The sequence below is a fragment of the Leptopilina boulardi genome, unplaced genomic scaffold (assembly GCF_019393585.1).
Source record: "Leptopilina boulardi isolate dan_hultmark-lab unplaced genomic scaffold, ZJU_Lbou_2.1 LbouV2_110, whole genome shotgun sequence".
NCBI classification, from domain to species: domain Eukaryota; kingdom Metazoa; phylum Arthropoda; class Insecta; order Hymenoptera; family Figitidae; genus Leptopilina; species Leptopilina boulardi.
In genome coordinates this window covers 306,803-319,421 of record NW_026137653.1, presented here as the reverse complement: position 1 = coordinate 319,421, position 12,619 = coordinate 306,803, and the positions used below count along the sequence as shown (strand labels likewise).

General features: G+C 25.1%; 2 protein-coding genes across 3 annotated transcripts in view; both read right to left on the bottom strand.

The window, feature by feature from the left end:
- The window catches only part of LOC127277621 (rab-3-interacting molecule unc-10-like), a 50,095-nt gene extending 45,463 nt beyond the window's left edge, over positions 1-4,632 (bottom strand). The window contains exon 1 of one of the 2 annotated variants that reach the window (XM_051298911.1): positions 4,339-4,632. The gene's annotated coding sequence lies outside the window, so the exon portion shown is untranslated. Of the gene's footprint in view, positions 1-4,337 lie in introns of both variants that reach the window. The other variant, XM_051298919.1, reaches the window with a different exon arrangement.
- Positions 1-12,619, bottom strand: part of LOC127277661 (uncharacterized) — a 65,004-nt gene that overhangs the window by 22,230 nt on the left and 30,155 nt on the right. The window lies entirely within an intron of this gene.

Here is a 12,619-nt window from a genome sequence, read left to right as displayed (position 1 = left end):
GAATCTCTCTCTCTCTTTTTCTCTATGATACACGAGTTCCGGAAGTATATATATATATATATATAAGATTAGAAAGCATTCCATTCCAACTTGTCATTTTCATATACACACATCTCTCATTCGACTATAAGTGTCAATTTCGATTTGTAATCGAGAGACGATATTAGCCCATTGAAACGTCGCTACTTCTATGTTCCGTATTCGTATCAACTTATAGTGTAAATCGGGATTAACGGACGACCATTGAAAAATCGATGAGATTAACGAGATGTTAATGGAAAATTTATGTTTTAAATATTCCATTTTAGATACATAAAAGAAAGAAAATTAATCGACGTCAATTTATATATTTCATTTTGATATATTATATATATATATCCTCATGGACCGTAAATTGATGAACTTAAACTTATTAAATAATGCTTTCATAATCGAATAATTTGGTTTTTTTACAAGGTTTAGAAAAAATTACGCAAGATAAAAAATAGAACAATTGGATCGTAAATCAAAGGGGTCAAAATAATGGTACCAACCCTTTTTTGACCGCACAATTTTATATATATTTATGCAAACTTGAATTTTTTGGTTCTATCTTCTTTTTTCTTTTACATTGTTGTCAAACGACATTAACGACAACAAGCGACAAGAGACATAGCGTCATTCGCCTCTAAATGACACCTCTGGAATTTTCAAGGTTCGTCGAGAGAGAAAGAGACGGACGGGTTATAAGCGCAAGGAGATCTGCGGCCTTGTGCGCTGCACAAAATAATCATATAACGTGCGTGCATGCCATAATGCCATCTCATCTTTTGCTGGACCACGCGTTACTCTTTCAATCAGAAATGAAAACCAAAATGAATAATAATACTTATAAAAAAGAAAATCTTATTTTAATCGAAGAAAAAAGTCTTCTAAAAAAAATTTTAGTCATTTTCAGTCAAAAAAAGAAATTTAAAATTATCCTAATGTATTTCTAATTTTAGAAACAATTAAAAAAAAGTTGTAACTGCATATATTTGCATGGTACACAGTATATTCACTTCTTGGAAAGCAATACAATATCGATTGCAAAATACCCCAGACAGGAAAAGCATATAGAGTAAAATTGTAATCTTGATTCCAAATATAACTTTAAAAAAAAAAATTATTTTTATGAGAAATTTAATTCTTCTGAATAATAATTATAGTACTGTTAAATAAATAATTTAACAATTTTCTGTAAAGTGAAAAAAAAATTTATTTGATTCAAATACTCGACTATTATCAAATAAATATTTACTTGTATCAAATAATAATTATTATTTGAGTTAATTAAATTGTATTTGTTTCAAATACAGAAATTATTGGTTCAAATACAGAAATTAGTGGTTCAAATACAGAAATTATTGGTTCAAATACAATTTATTTAATTCAAATAAAAATTATTTCAAATATTTATTTGATAATAGTCAAGTAATCGAGTATTTGAGTCAAATTTTTTTTTCAGTGTACGTTAATTACTGTCGGTTGAAAATGAATAATAATTGATCTAAAAAAGAAATCTTGTTTAACGTCGTTATAATTTTATTTTACAATTACGATTTATTATTCACGTGTTTCTCAATATGAACGCAATTTCGCACTTGTAACCGATTTAAAAAAAAAAAATTAGATTCTATATGCCATGAGCTTATAGCTTTCATATATATGCCTTGACATAATAAGACATCATTTATTTTATAATAAACTATGATGCCAATGTCACGTTTATAATAATCGTATATATGTAAAGATACAAAATAATTTTATTTACCTAAAAAAGAAATTACTAAAAAAAGAATTATTTTCAGAATTTAGAAAATATTCTGAAAATCTTTTTTTTGCATTTCTTTATCATATCAAGAATTTTTCATATTTTACACACGCAAGGGCTTATGTTTAAAAATGACCTATACTAATCTCCTTTACTGATCTGTGTTACTAGGATATGAGCTATAAAGATATACATGCAACGCAAAAAAGCTAAAAATATAATACCGCATAAAGTATATGTTTTAAAAAACCGATTTCTTCACTCAAATAGTCCATTAAAAAAAATCTGGTTATAATTTTTTTTATTATTACAAAAAAAATGTCATCTCTAAAACTCAAAACAATCGAAGTTTCAAAAAAAAAATGGAAATTTTTCGGGTTTATTCTTTTTTCTGTACAAAAAATGATTTTTTTTTTTTGGATTACATTTTACGAACAGTCAATCGCATAATATCGAAATTTAAAAAAGTACATAAAGAATAAAGATCACGGGTTTATTATATTTGTAGAAGTTAATCTTTCAATAATTTGTATGAAAATCACCAAAAAAATTTTGTATATAAAGTTTAAATCCTCAATGGGCATAGTATATATATATATATATTTATATATAAAATGCAAATGATGTCCCTCCCAATAATCCAATGTTAAATTCAATCCAAACTTTATCAACAATACGTATATCAAACCTATCTAGGACTTGAAACAAAATTTATGTGAAATTTGTCCACAATTTATATACATATAGTTGATAAATTTGCATATGAATGATATATGATGATCCTAATATAAATTCTCAATCCCAATATAAATTCTCAATGTCCAATTTCGTGCACATTTGTATATGTATAGGTAATACCTGATCCTCCATTTCTGAGATGTTTCTGTCCAGAAAGCGGAAATAAATAAATTCTCAAATCCATGAATTGCAAACACATACATATAAATTCAAGTATACATGTTTACTTTCTTACAAATATTTGTTTACATTTTGTATCCATGACACTAGTCAAGACTTAATTTTTGAATATTACAATAAAGCATATTCCAAAGAATGCACAAGAATTATATTATCCAACACGTATTATTGTCCAAAAAAAAAAAAAATGTTTTATAGCATAATATAACTTCAGTTATGACACAATAATAAAAAAAAAATGGTTAATCTGGTCTAATTTATTACCATTTTTTTTTTTACTTTTTCTGTTAAAAATGTTCCTATTTGCCTATTTTATTGACAGTAAAACAAGTATATTTTGTCTATACAAACGGTAAAACATTAACACTGAATTTTATTTTAAGAAAAATAAAAAAAAAGGCATTTTAGTTATCGTTATTTTTAAAAATGTTAAAGATAAAAAGAATTTATAAGGGAACAATTTTACAACTAAATTCTTAACTTTTTTTTTATTATTCTTTTTTATCGTTACTATGTATGTATATAAAAAAATTAATTTTAATCTTTCCTTTGAATATTTGTCTTTCAAAAAAAAAAAAAAGAAACATTTTTTTTCACTGTCAAATGAAATATATAGCTGTTACTGTTACATTTTTTCCATTTATCATTAAATAAATGTAGCATATTAAATAAACATTTCTTTTTTTATCATAATATAAATTTCTCCCTGAAAGGATTAAATATTCCTGATATTTATGAATATTTAAATAAAATTAAATTATTATTAAATTATTTTCATAATTATTTTCAAAATAATGAATAATTGTCTTAAAAAAAGGAGAGAAAATCAAATTTTCTTTCAATGCAATAGACATTTTTTGTTTTAAAAAAATAATATTCAGTTTTGATTAAATTAAAGTCAATCACATTTTAAGGTGTGTTCATAATTCAAAGATTGTGAGTCAGTCCAAATTATTAAAAAATAATTTGTTTTAAATGAAAAAAGAAAGTTTTCCCTTTTTTCCAAAAAAAACATACTGCGTTATTTTTTTCCACTTCCATAGACAGTATAAACATTAAAAAGGCGTAAGAATGTCATTAATGAGTAGATTATGGGAACAAGTATATATATATATAATATACAGAAATTGAATTTTGTTTCCTACCATTAATATCGTAAAATTTTATTTTGTAACATTGATCATTCATAAAGTCTGTCTGAATAGAAAACTATATAATAAAATTCTTATAATCCTCTTAAGTAATTCTAAAATCAACGATAAATTATTCATTTTTATAATACATATACCCCCACATATAAAAATTACAATAACTGATTAATTTTTATTGATTCAATAATAGTAAAAATTATATTTATATTATACGAACGTCTGTTTATTATATAGAAAAGGTTTAGCAATTGTTTATTGGAAAAGAAATTTAAATAATAATAATTCCTTTCTATTCAAATTTAATTAAATTTCTAAATATAATTAATATAAAAAAAAGATGTCTGGTAAAAAAAAATTTCTCTCTTAATCTCTTAAAAATCTAACAAATATTTGACGTAAAAAATTTACGATAAAAAAAATCAAATGCAGCAATATAATAATAAGCAACATTTCGAAAAATTAAATAAATAAACTCACCTATTAATTATCGTGAATTAATAAGCAAGCATCCTTCACTGGAGAAATAAACACAATTTTTTTTTTCGAGGGGTGCAAAAAAGCACAAGTGTCACTCACTTTGGAGTTAAAAGCTCCGCACTTTTTTTTTCAAAAAAATTTTCTTCACTCTAAAGGAAGCATGGGATAAATAATTAAGTGAATAGTTAATTGCACTTTTGATGTAAAAAAAAAAAAATATTTGAAACCCGGTAAAAAGACCGGGAGTTCAAGGAGAACGTGAATCGTGAGGTCGTTCGATCGATGTCCGTGCGCAGACTGAACGCACCTCGCGTTCGTCATGTCTTGAAAGCTCCCTATATTTCTCTCTCTCTCTCTCTTTTGCTCTTTTCAATTCTAATTCTCTCTTTTTCTTAATTTCCTCCTCTTTCTTATTCTCATTGCTTTCAACATTATCAACCCCCTTTGCCCATCATTTCCTACCTGTAATATTAGATTTAAATACAAAAAGGGGAATAAATTTAATTATCCTAATTATTCATTAATTATCGCAAAAATTATATCTTATTTTAAGGGATGAAAGCAGTGTTATTTTAAGTTGCAGAATATTAATATATAATTAATATAATATAATTATAAATAATAAATAATAGTAATATATAATAATAATAATAATAATAGTAGTAGTAGTAATAATAATAATAATAATAATAGTAATAATAATAACAATAACAATAATAATAATAATATATAATAATAATAATAATAATAATAATAATAATAATATAACAAATTATAATACAATAAAACAATATATAAACGAAATTCCAACTAATTTTTAAAACCTTACTTATATGATTTTTCTCATATATGAATCCTTTCATTAAGTTTGCTGTCCCTACCCCAATTGACTCTTATTATATCAATTCTTACTAATTTGTCGTAAATTACTTTCTTTCACCGCCTACAATAAATTATGTAGATGTATACGAAAAAAAAATTTTTTTCTTCCACTTATTTCGAGATCTTAAATTAAACGTATTCATTAAAAAAAAAAAAAAAACATTAATTAATATTGTCAACAAATATACGTGACATAAGAAATGAAAAAAAAAAAATAAATATAATTATTTTACATTCCACTTTTTGATAAGATAAAAATAAAACAATTTTTTTTAAATATCTAAATAATGACTCCGTGTCAAATAGAAAATTTATTATTTGCGCACTTTTTTAATAGAGTCATTAAGAAAATTTCTATTATGACTCCATTATGTTTACTCTTTTTCCTCTCCTATAACTTTTATACTCTCTTATTCAAATTTTTGCTTACATTTTCATTTAAATAAATTCCATTTAAATTAATTTACAGAAGTTAAAATATATTTTTATTTTATTTATATCACAATTTTTATTTAATTTTAATTATAATTAAACAAAATATTAATAAATAAATTATAATAATCAAATAAAAAATTTTTATTAATCCAATTATAATTGAATTTTATTTTAATTAATAAGTACCTATCAACTAATGACGTGATTTATTGTTATTTAGTTATCACTTCATATAATCATAAATTAGAAATAATAAACATTTAACTTCTTGCGGTAAAAATCAAAGGAAAATTAGATTCCCTTTCTGATATACAATAAATTATATAAGAGACACGAAGTCAGTTTTTTGACACACCCATTCAATTTTTTTTCCCCCCTTTTTCTTTATTAACTTTTTAACAGATCAGATTCTCATAAAAGAAAATGTTTACTCATTGGTTCTCAACACACCGAAAAATCCTCTATTCAATATGTTATAATTGCCTTAAAAATACAAAACTTTATTGATTAATAGTGGCCCTTTTTAAGTATATATATATATATATATACCTTCTTTAATCGCTAATATAGTTCCTGCTATTTTTTCAATCCTCTTACATGTATACTCGACCCCTTTTTGATCAGGTCAGAATATAAAGGTATATTAACCCTCCATTGGTGTTACACAAAAAGTCAAGAGGTCAAAGGGTAAAAATTCGATCCGATCACATGTATATAAGAAAAAAATTTTTAATGTGCAAATAAAAAAAAATTTATACAGAGAAATAAAATTTTCTAAACAAATTTTTTTAATTATGAAAATATTTTTTTTACATAAATTTAAAATAATTTATTATGAATATTAAATATTTCATTAAAATATTTCAATCCGCGTGAATTTGTTTAATAAAAAAAAAAATATTAAAAAAAAACCACCAGGAATAAAATTAATAAAATAAGAAAAACATTTCAAATGTGCAAAAAAAAATATGTTTTGCAAAAACGATAAAGGAGTTGCGAAAAAAACGTATCTGGCGCGGATCGGAAAAAAATACAACGAAAAAAAAAAAAAAACTTTAACAAGAAATACATACAGGCCAGAGAGTAAGTATATTAAAAATGAAATGAACAACTTGTGAAAAAGTGTGTTATAAGATAAGAGGGCGCGATAATTTGTAAAACTACGTATACAAAGTATAAAATTAATATATCCCTGCATTTATTAGAACTGACTGTATAAAATTAAATTTAAAAAAGAAAGAATCAAACAGCATCCTCTTCATGTTACAATTAAATTGAAAAAAAAATTTAAATTATAATGTTGAATTTCTGGTTATATATATATACATACATATAGCCTATCCTTCTCGAATTACTTGCTTTTTTTATCAAATGAAGGTCTTCACACCCACCACACCCTTATATTACTTCATTGAAGAAAAATACACCGAAAACGATATTCTAAATTTAAGTATATAATTTTCGTTCTTATTTAAAACAATATATATTCCAACAGTTACTTTAATTATTATTCATTTTATTATATATTTGTTGCTATTAATTCTTATTCGATTATTATTATTATTATTATTATTATTTTATAATTAGTACTATAATATATTATATTTATTGTATTATTATTATAATTAACCTTACTCTTAATATTATAGGAAAAAACTTTTGGTGGTATGGGGAATCGAACCCGGGACCTTACGCACGCAAACCGAGTATGTTAGCCAACCTACCATTTTATCATTATGAAAATTAGATAAAAATAATTAAATGAGATATATTTTCTTATAAATCCGTGAATATCGTTATATTACACATTGAAAAAAAATTATTTGATTCAAATAATCGGTTACTTTACTATTGTCAAATAAATAATTATTTTTATCAAATAAATATTTATTTGTATCAAAAATACATTTACTTGAACCAAATAAATATTTACATGAACCAAATAAACATTTACATGAACAAAATAAATATTTACATGAACCAAATAAACATTTACATGAACAAAATAAATATTTATTTGTTTCAAAAATACATTTACTTGAACCAAATAAACATTTACATGAACCAAATAAACATTTACATGAACGAAATAAATATTTACATGAATCAAATGAATATTTATTTGTATCAAAAATACATTTACTTGAACCAAATAAACATTTACATGAACTAAATAAATATTTACATGAACCAAATAAACATTTACACACGGAGAAAAATGGAAAAACGAATAAAGTAACTTTTACTACTTTAAAAGTAAAATTGGACCTGTCCGAAGTTTCTGCGCATCTCTGGCAACTTTTACTCGAAAAATAGTAAAATTGACTATTTCTGTAGTAAATTTTACTGTTTCCGTAGTAATTTTTACTATTTCTGAAGTAAATTTTACTATTTTTGGAGTAAAAGTTGCCAGAGATGCGCAGAAACTTCGGACAGGTCCAATTTTACTTTTAAAGTAGTAAAAGTTACTTTTTCTTTTTTTCCGTGCATGAACGAAATAAATATTTACGCATGAATCAAATAAATATTTATTTGTATTAAATAATTTATTATTTGAGATGGTATTTGTTTCAAATACCGAAATTATTGATTCAAATAGTTTATTTAATTCAATTATTTGGTTATAAAAATTATTTGATTCAAGTAAATATTTATTTGATAAGATTATTTAAATAAAATAAATATTTTTTACATATACTTGAATAAAAGTAACGATTTATTTACTTTCATTATCAAAAAAAAATAATAATAATAATAATAATTTTCTACACATTTCTCTCCATTTAAAGATTATGAAAAGTGCGCGCTCTTCCTGTGACATTCCATATATAGAATTAGAAATGGAAAATAATAGCTTGACATTAAATTGTCATCAAGCATAAACATTGTATATGAAAGTATAATCTATATGCTACTAGTATATATTATAATCCTTGAGAATCTCGTCGCGACTTTTTTTCCATTTTTTCCATTTTTTTTTTTTTTTTTTTTATTGTACACACGTGTGTAGGTATTTTGTATGACAATACACAATGTAGCCACGCTTTTCGCACATTGTAATGCATATATATTGCTGAAAGGTTAAACTTGATATAAATGTGGGAAAGTTCATAAAGTATGTATATATATATACTTTCGAGAGAGCTATATGTTATAAAGAATATATCTTTCATCATCGAAGTCAATACAGAAAATTATTGTCATTTTACGTGGGCATTATGTGCCGGAACCTCTTCCCTATTGTTAATATTATATACCAAGAAAAATTATATATACTTTTTTTAAATAACGAAAAATGACAAAAAATTTCTTTTTTCAAGTTAAAAAAAAATTTAATGTATAAAATAAGAGGGACATAGTCATAATAACAGAAGCCGCAAAAATAGAAGATAATCAACTTTTACTTCCGAGTTTTTATACTTTAAATGCGACAAAATCCCTTAAAAATGTGGATCTATACACAAAGATGTAATTCAGTTTTCTAATTTTTCTTTTTAAAATTTTTATAAATATAATTTGTAGGGAAAAATATTTTTTGCTTTTTTCTTCCCTTCTTTTTCTTGTATAAGAAAAAACTTGTAAGTACAGTAATATTAATTTAAAACAATGACACACATAAAAGTTGTTAATGACTTGAAAGTTGTTAATTTTTTAAGCCGACACTATGACTGTTTTCCAGAAATATGTTTGCATCTTATTATTAATGCTTTTCTATAAGATATATGCTTTCGCTTTTTTCTTCTTTTTTTTTTTAGAAAGGAGCAACGTTTCCTTTTGTTTTGTCCCCTTTTTTTAAATATGTGTTGCCTGTTAAGTATGTGCAGGACTTCAGAATCTTAATGACATCTCACCTGCCATTGCATTTGTTTGGGATTCAAGAGAGCTTCCGTGTATAATGCACTTTGAAGAATTCCGTTTACTTTTTTTTCCCACAAGTAAATTATTTATATTTTTTAATATTTCAATATTAATTAATTATTAATTACTAAAAATAATAAAGAATTGTAAATAAAATCTAAACTACTTTTGCAAAAAAGAAGATGAAAAAAAAGTATGTTTGGAACGTAATACTCATCGGTTTGCGGTTGAAGAATATGTAGTTCGATTTTGTGCGACTCTTGGCGCAAATCGAGAAAAATAAAGAGGGAAAGTGGGGGTACAATAATAGCAGGTTGACTGGCCTGTGGTGTAATACGCGCCTGACTTGATTCCATCGAACCCGAACGAGTGCGAGGGAAGAGAGCTTGTGCTACCTACAAGGATAGGAAAGAGACTTCATAGAATCAAGTCTACAAAAACTGGACTTGAACTTGCTATACTAACTTGAACTTTTATCCTCTTTACCTCGCTGGTCTAATCTCATCGTTTTTCTTCTGCAATCTAAGCCTCACAATATATGACACTTGTATTCAATTTTTTTTTTCATTTCCACAAAATCAAACTTTTCCCTTTGGTAAAGAAATATAGATTTCAAATTTAGAAAAAAGAGTTTTCAAAATATCGAAATTCAGAATGAATGTCTGGAAGATTAAACCTCAACATCTGGCATGCAACTGGTCAGAGTAATTGTTCTCTTCAGGACAGCACCATTTACGTTGTTCCGCTTCTCGAGGAGGATTTTCATTTTTTTCCCCTTTTTTTTTTTTATTTTCAAAAAGAAAGTCTCTCGGTTCACGCATGTTGTTGTTTTCATAGAAGATTCACAAAAACCATATAAGTTGACGGGGCCTCATAAAGATGTAATAAAAGAGTTTATCTTCTTAAACCTCTTTATCGCGTCACTGCTTATACATATAACTCAAGCTATCATTATAATTTAAATCAATTAGCTTCCTTATCAATTATAAAACAAAGAAAATTTCCTTAAAAAGCATTAATTAATTAATACCTTTCACACTCTGAATTATAATGAGTACAAAAAAAGCCAAAATTCTCGCAATTTGTATGAATGTGACAAAAGATACAATAGATTTTGATGGAGAGGAGAAAAATCTCTTATTTTTGAATTACGAACACACACTCGGCAATCATTAGCACGAGAGCTGAGAGACCTCCAAGGGATTCACTCTTTGACTTGTGTGATCGCGCACGAACCATTATTATCTCTGCGGACTTAACTCGCGTTGCATCAGCCAGATGGTAAAGATGAAGAGTTTCTCTGCCTTGAAGCTAAAGATTCCCTTTATATTTAGTTAATTCATCCTTCCGAATTTTATTTCTTGCATAAACAAAGAAAAAAAAAAGTTATATGCAAAAATACAAATGATTATCTTGCAATTTTCTACATCTGGATTTTATATATGACCTTTTTCAATACTCTGAATATAAATCTCGCTTTAAATTGATATTTAATCACTGAGAAAAAAAATTTAGTGTTTGCAACAAAATTGCTTGGTTAGGCAATTTTGATTCTTGTAACCAAATTTTGTTTGGCTAAAATAAAACAAAGTTATCTCAACCAAACATTTGGTTAGGCCAACAAAATTATTTGGTTGAACATTTTTAAATTACAACCAAAATTTAGTTACGACAACAAAATAATTTGGTTAACACAACAAAATAGTTTGGTCTAAGAAACCAAATGATCGTTTGTTGTCCTAACCAAAATTTGGTTGCAACAACCAAATAATTTGATTCGCTCTCAGCTTATAGCTTAAGAGGACACACCCTGAAAAAAGTAATCTCATATTTAGAGGAAAAATCCCCTTCTAATATCCTCTCAATTTTTCCTCTTAAAACAAAAGTATTCCACTTGAATGTAGAATATTTTTATTCTTTGGTGACTAATAATAAAACAAAACAATTTTTTTGAGGTTCTGATGTCAAAAACATTGAATTAAAGTTAAATAAATAAACAAATCTATTAATTAATGTAAGTAATTAAGTATAAATCATTAATTATATTTAATATTTAATTAAAGATATTTAATTTATGAGATTTTTCAAAATCCACAAATATTTCAATTGGATAAATATAAATTAAACGTTAAATTGGATAATAAATAAATAATGAAATAAATAAAAAAGATAAAAAGAAAATAAATAAGGTAGAATAAAATTTTTAATTTTACAAAAAAAAACCAAATTTTTTGGTTGACTCAAACAAATAGTTTGGTTGCTTAAATACCAACAAAATTTTTTTGTTGGCCCAACCAAATTTTGTTTGCTCTGACTAAACATTTTTCTCAGTGATGCTTCTGTTATATTATAATACAAGAAAATTTCTTTTTTTTTCCCTTCAATCATTTATTAAAATTTACAATTCCTCTTGTTTTTGCCCCATTCAGGAAATATAATAAACGATCGATTGGAAAAACAATGTTCTCACAGTGAAAAATCCATTCCATTCCATTCGATTTTTTGAGTAATAAAATTTCTCTGATTCTAAGAGTATTTTAACTTTCGTTCCATGTGAAATATTCTGTAAATTGTCAATGAGCTGTCCCGTTAGAAATAATAAACATAATTTAAAGTTGGCACTGACAATGTTTCTAGGAAAAACTGTAGCATTTTCCCGAGTTGGGTGTGTAATTGGAATCTGAGAATCATTGCCGCGCACTTGCAGTATACATATATATATAGAAAAAGTATATAATCGTTTGAAAGAAAAATAAGGGAGGCCGATTGAAGGTATGCAGGTCGTTTGGATCATTGATGAAGTCTTTCTTTTATTTTCCCTATAATTGCTTTCATCTATTTTCATTTTATTTTTAAACAATTATTTATTACTAAATAACATTTCGAGAAGGGTTTGAATTTTTTTTTTTTTTTTTTTTTTTTTTTCTTTACAATTTTTCATACCATATAAAATACAACACTATTGTTCTTTCTAATCTGAAGCGCCACAAATTTTAAACTCGAGACTTAATTGCTCGGAATTCTAGAGAGGATAATAATCATTCCTAAATCAGATTCCAACTCGCGGAAAGTGGAATTGTTCGAGATGATGCACTTTGATGACAAT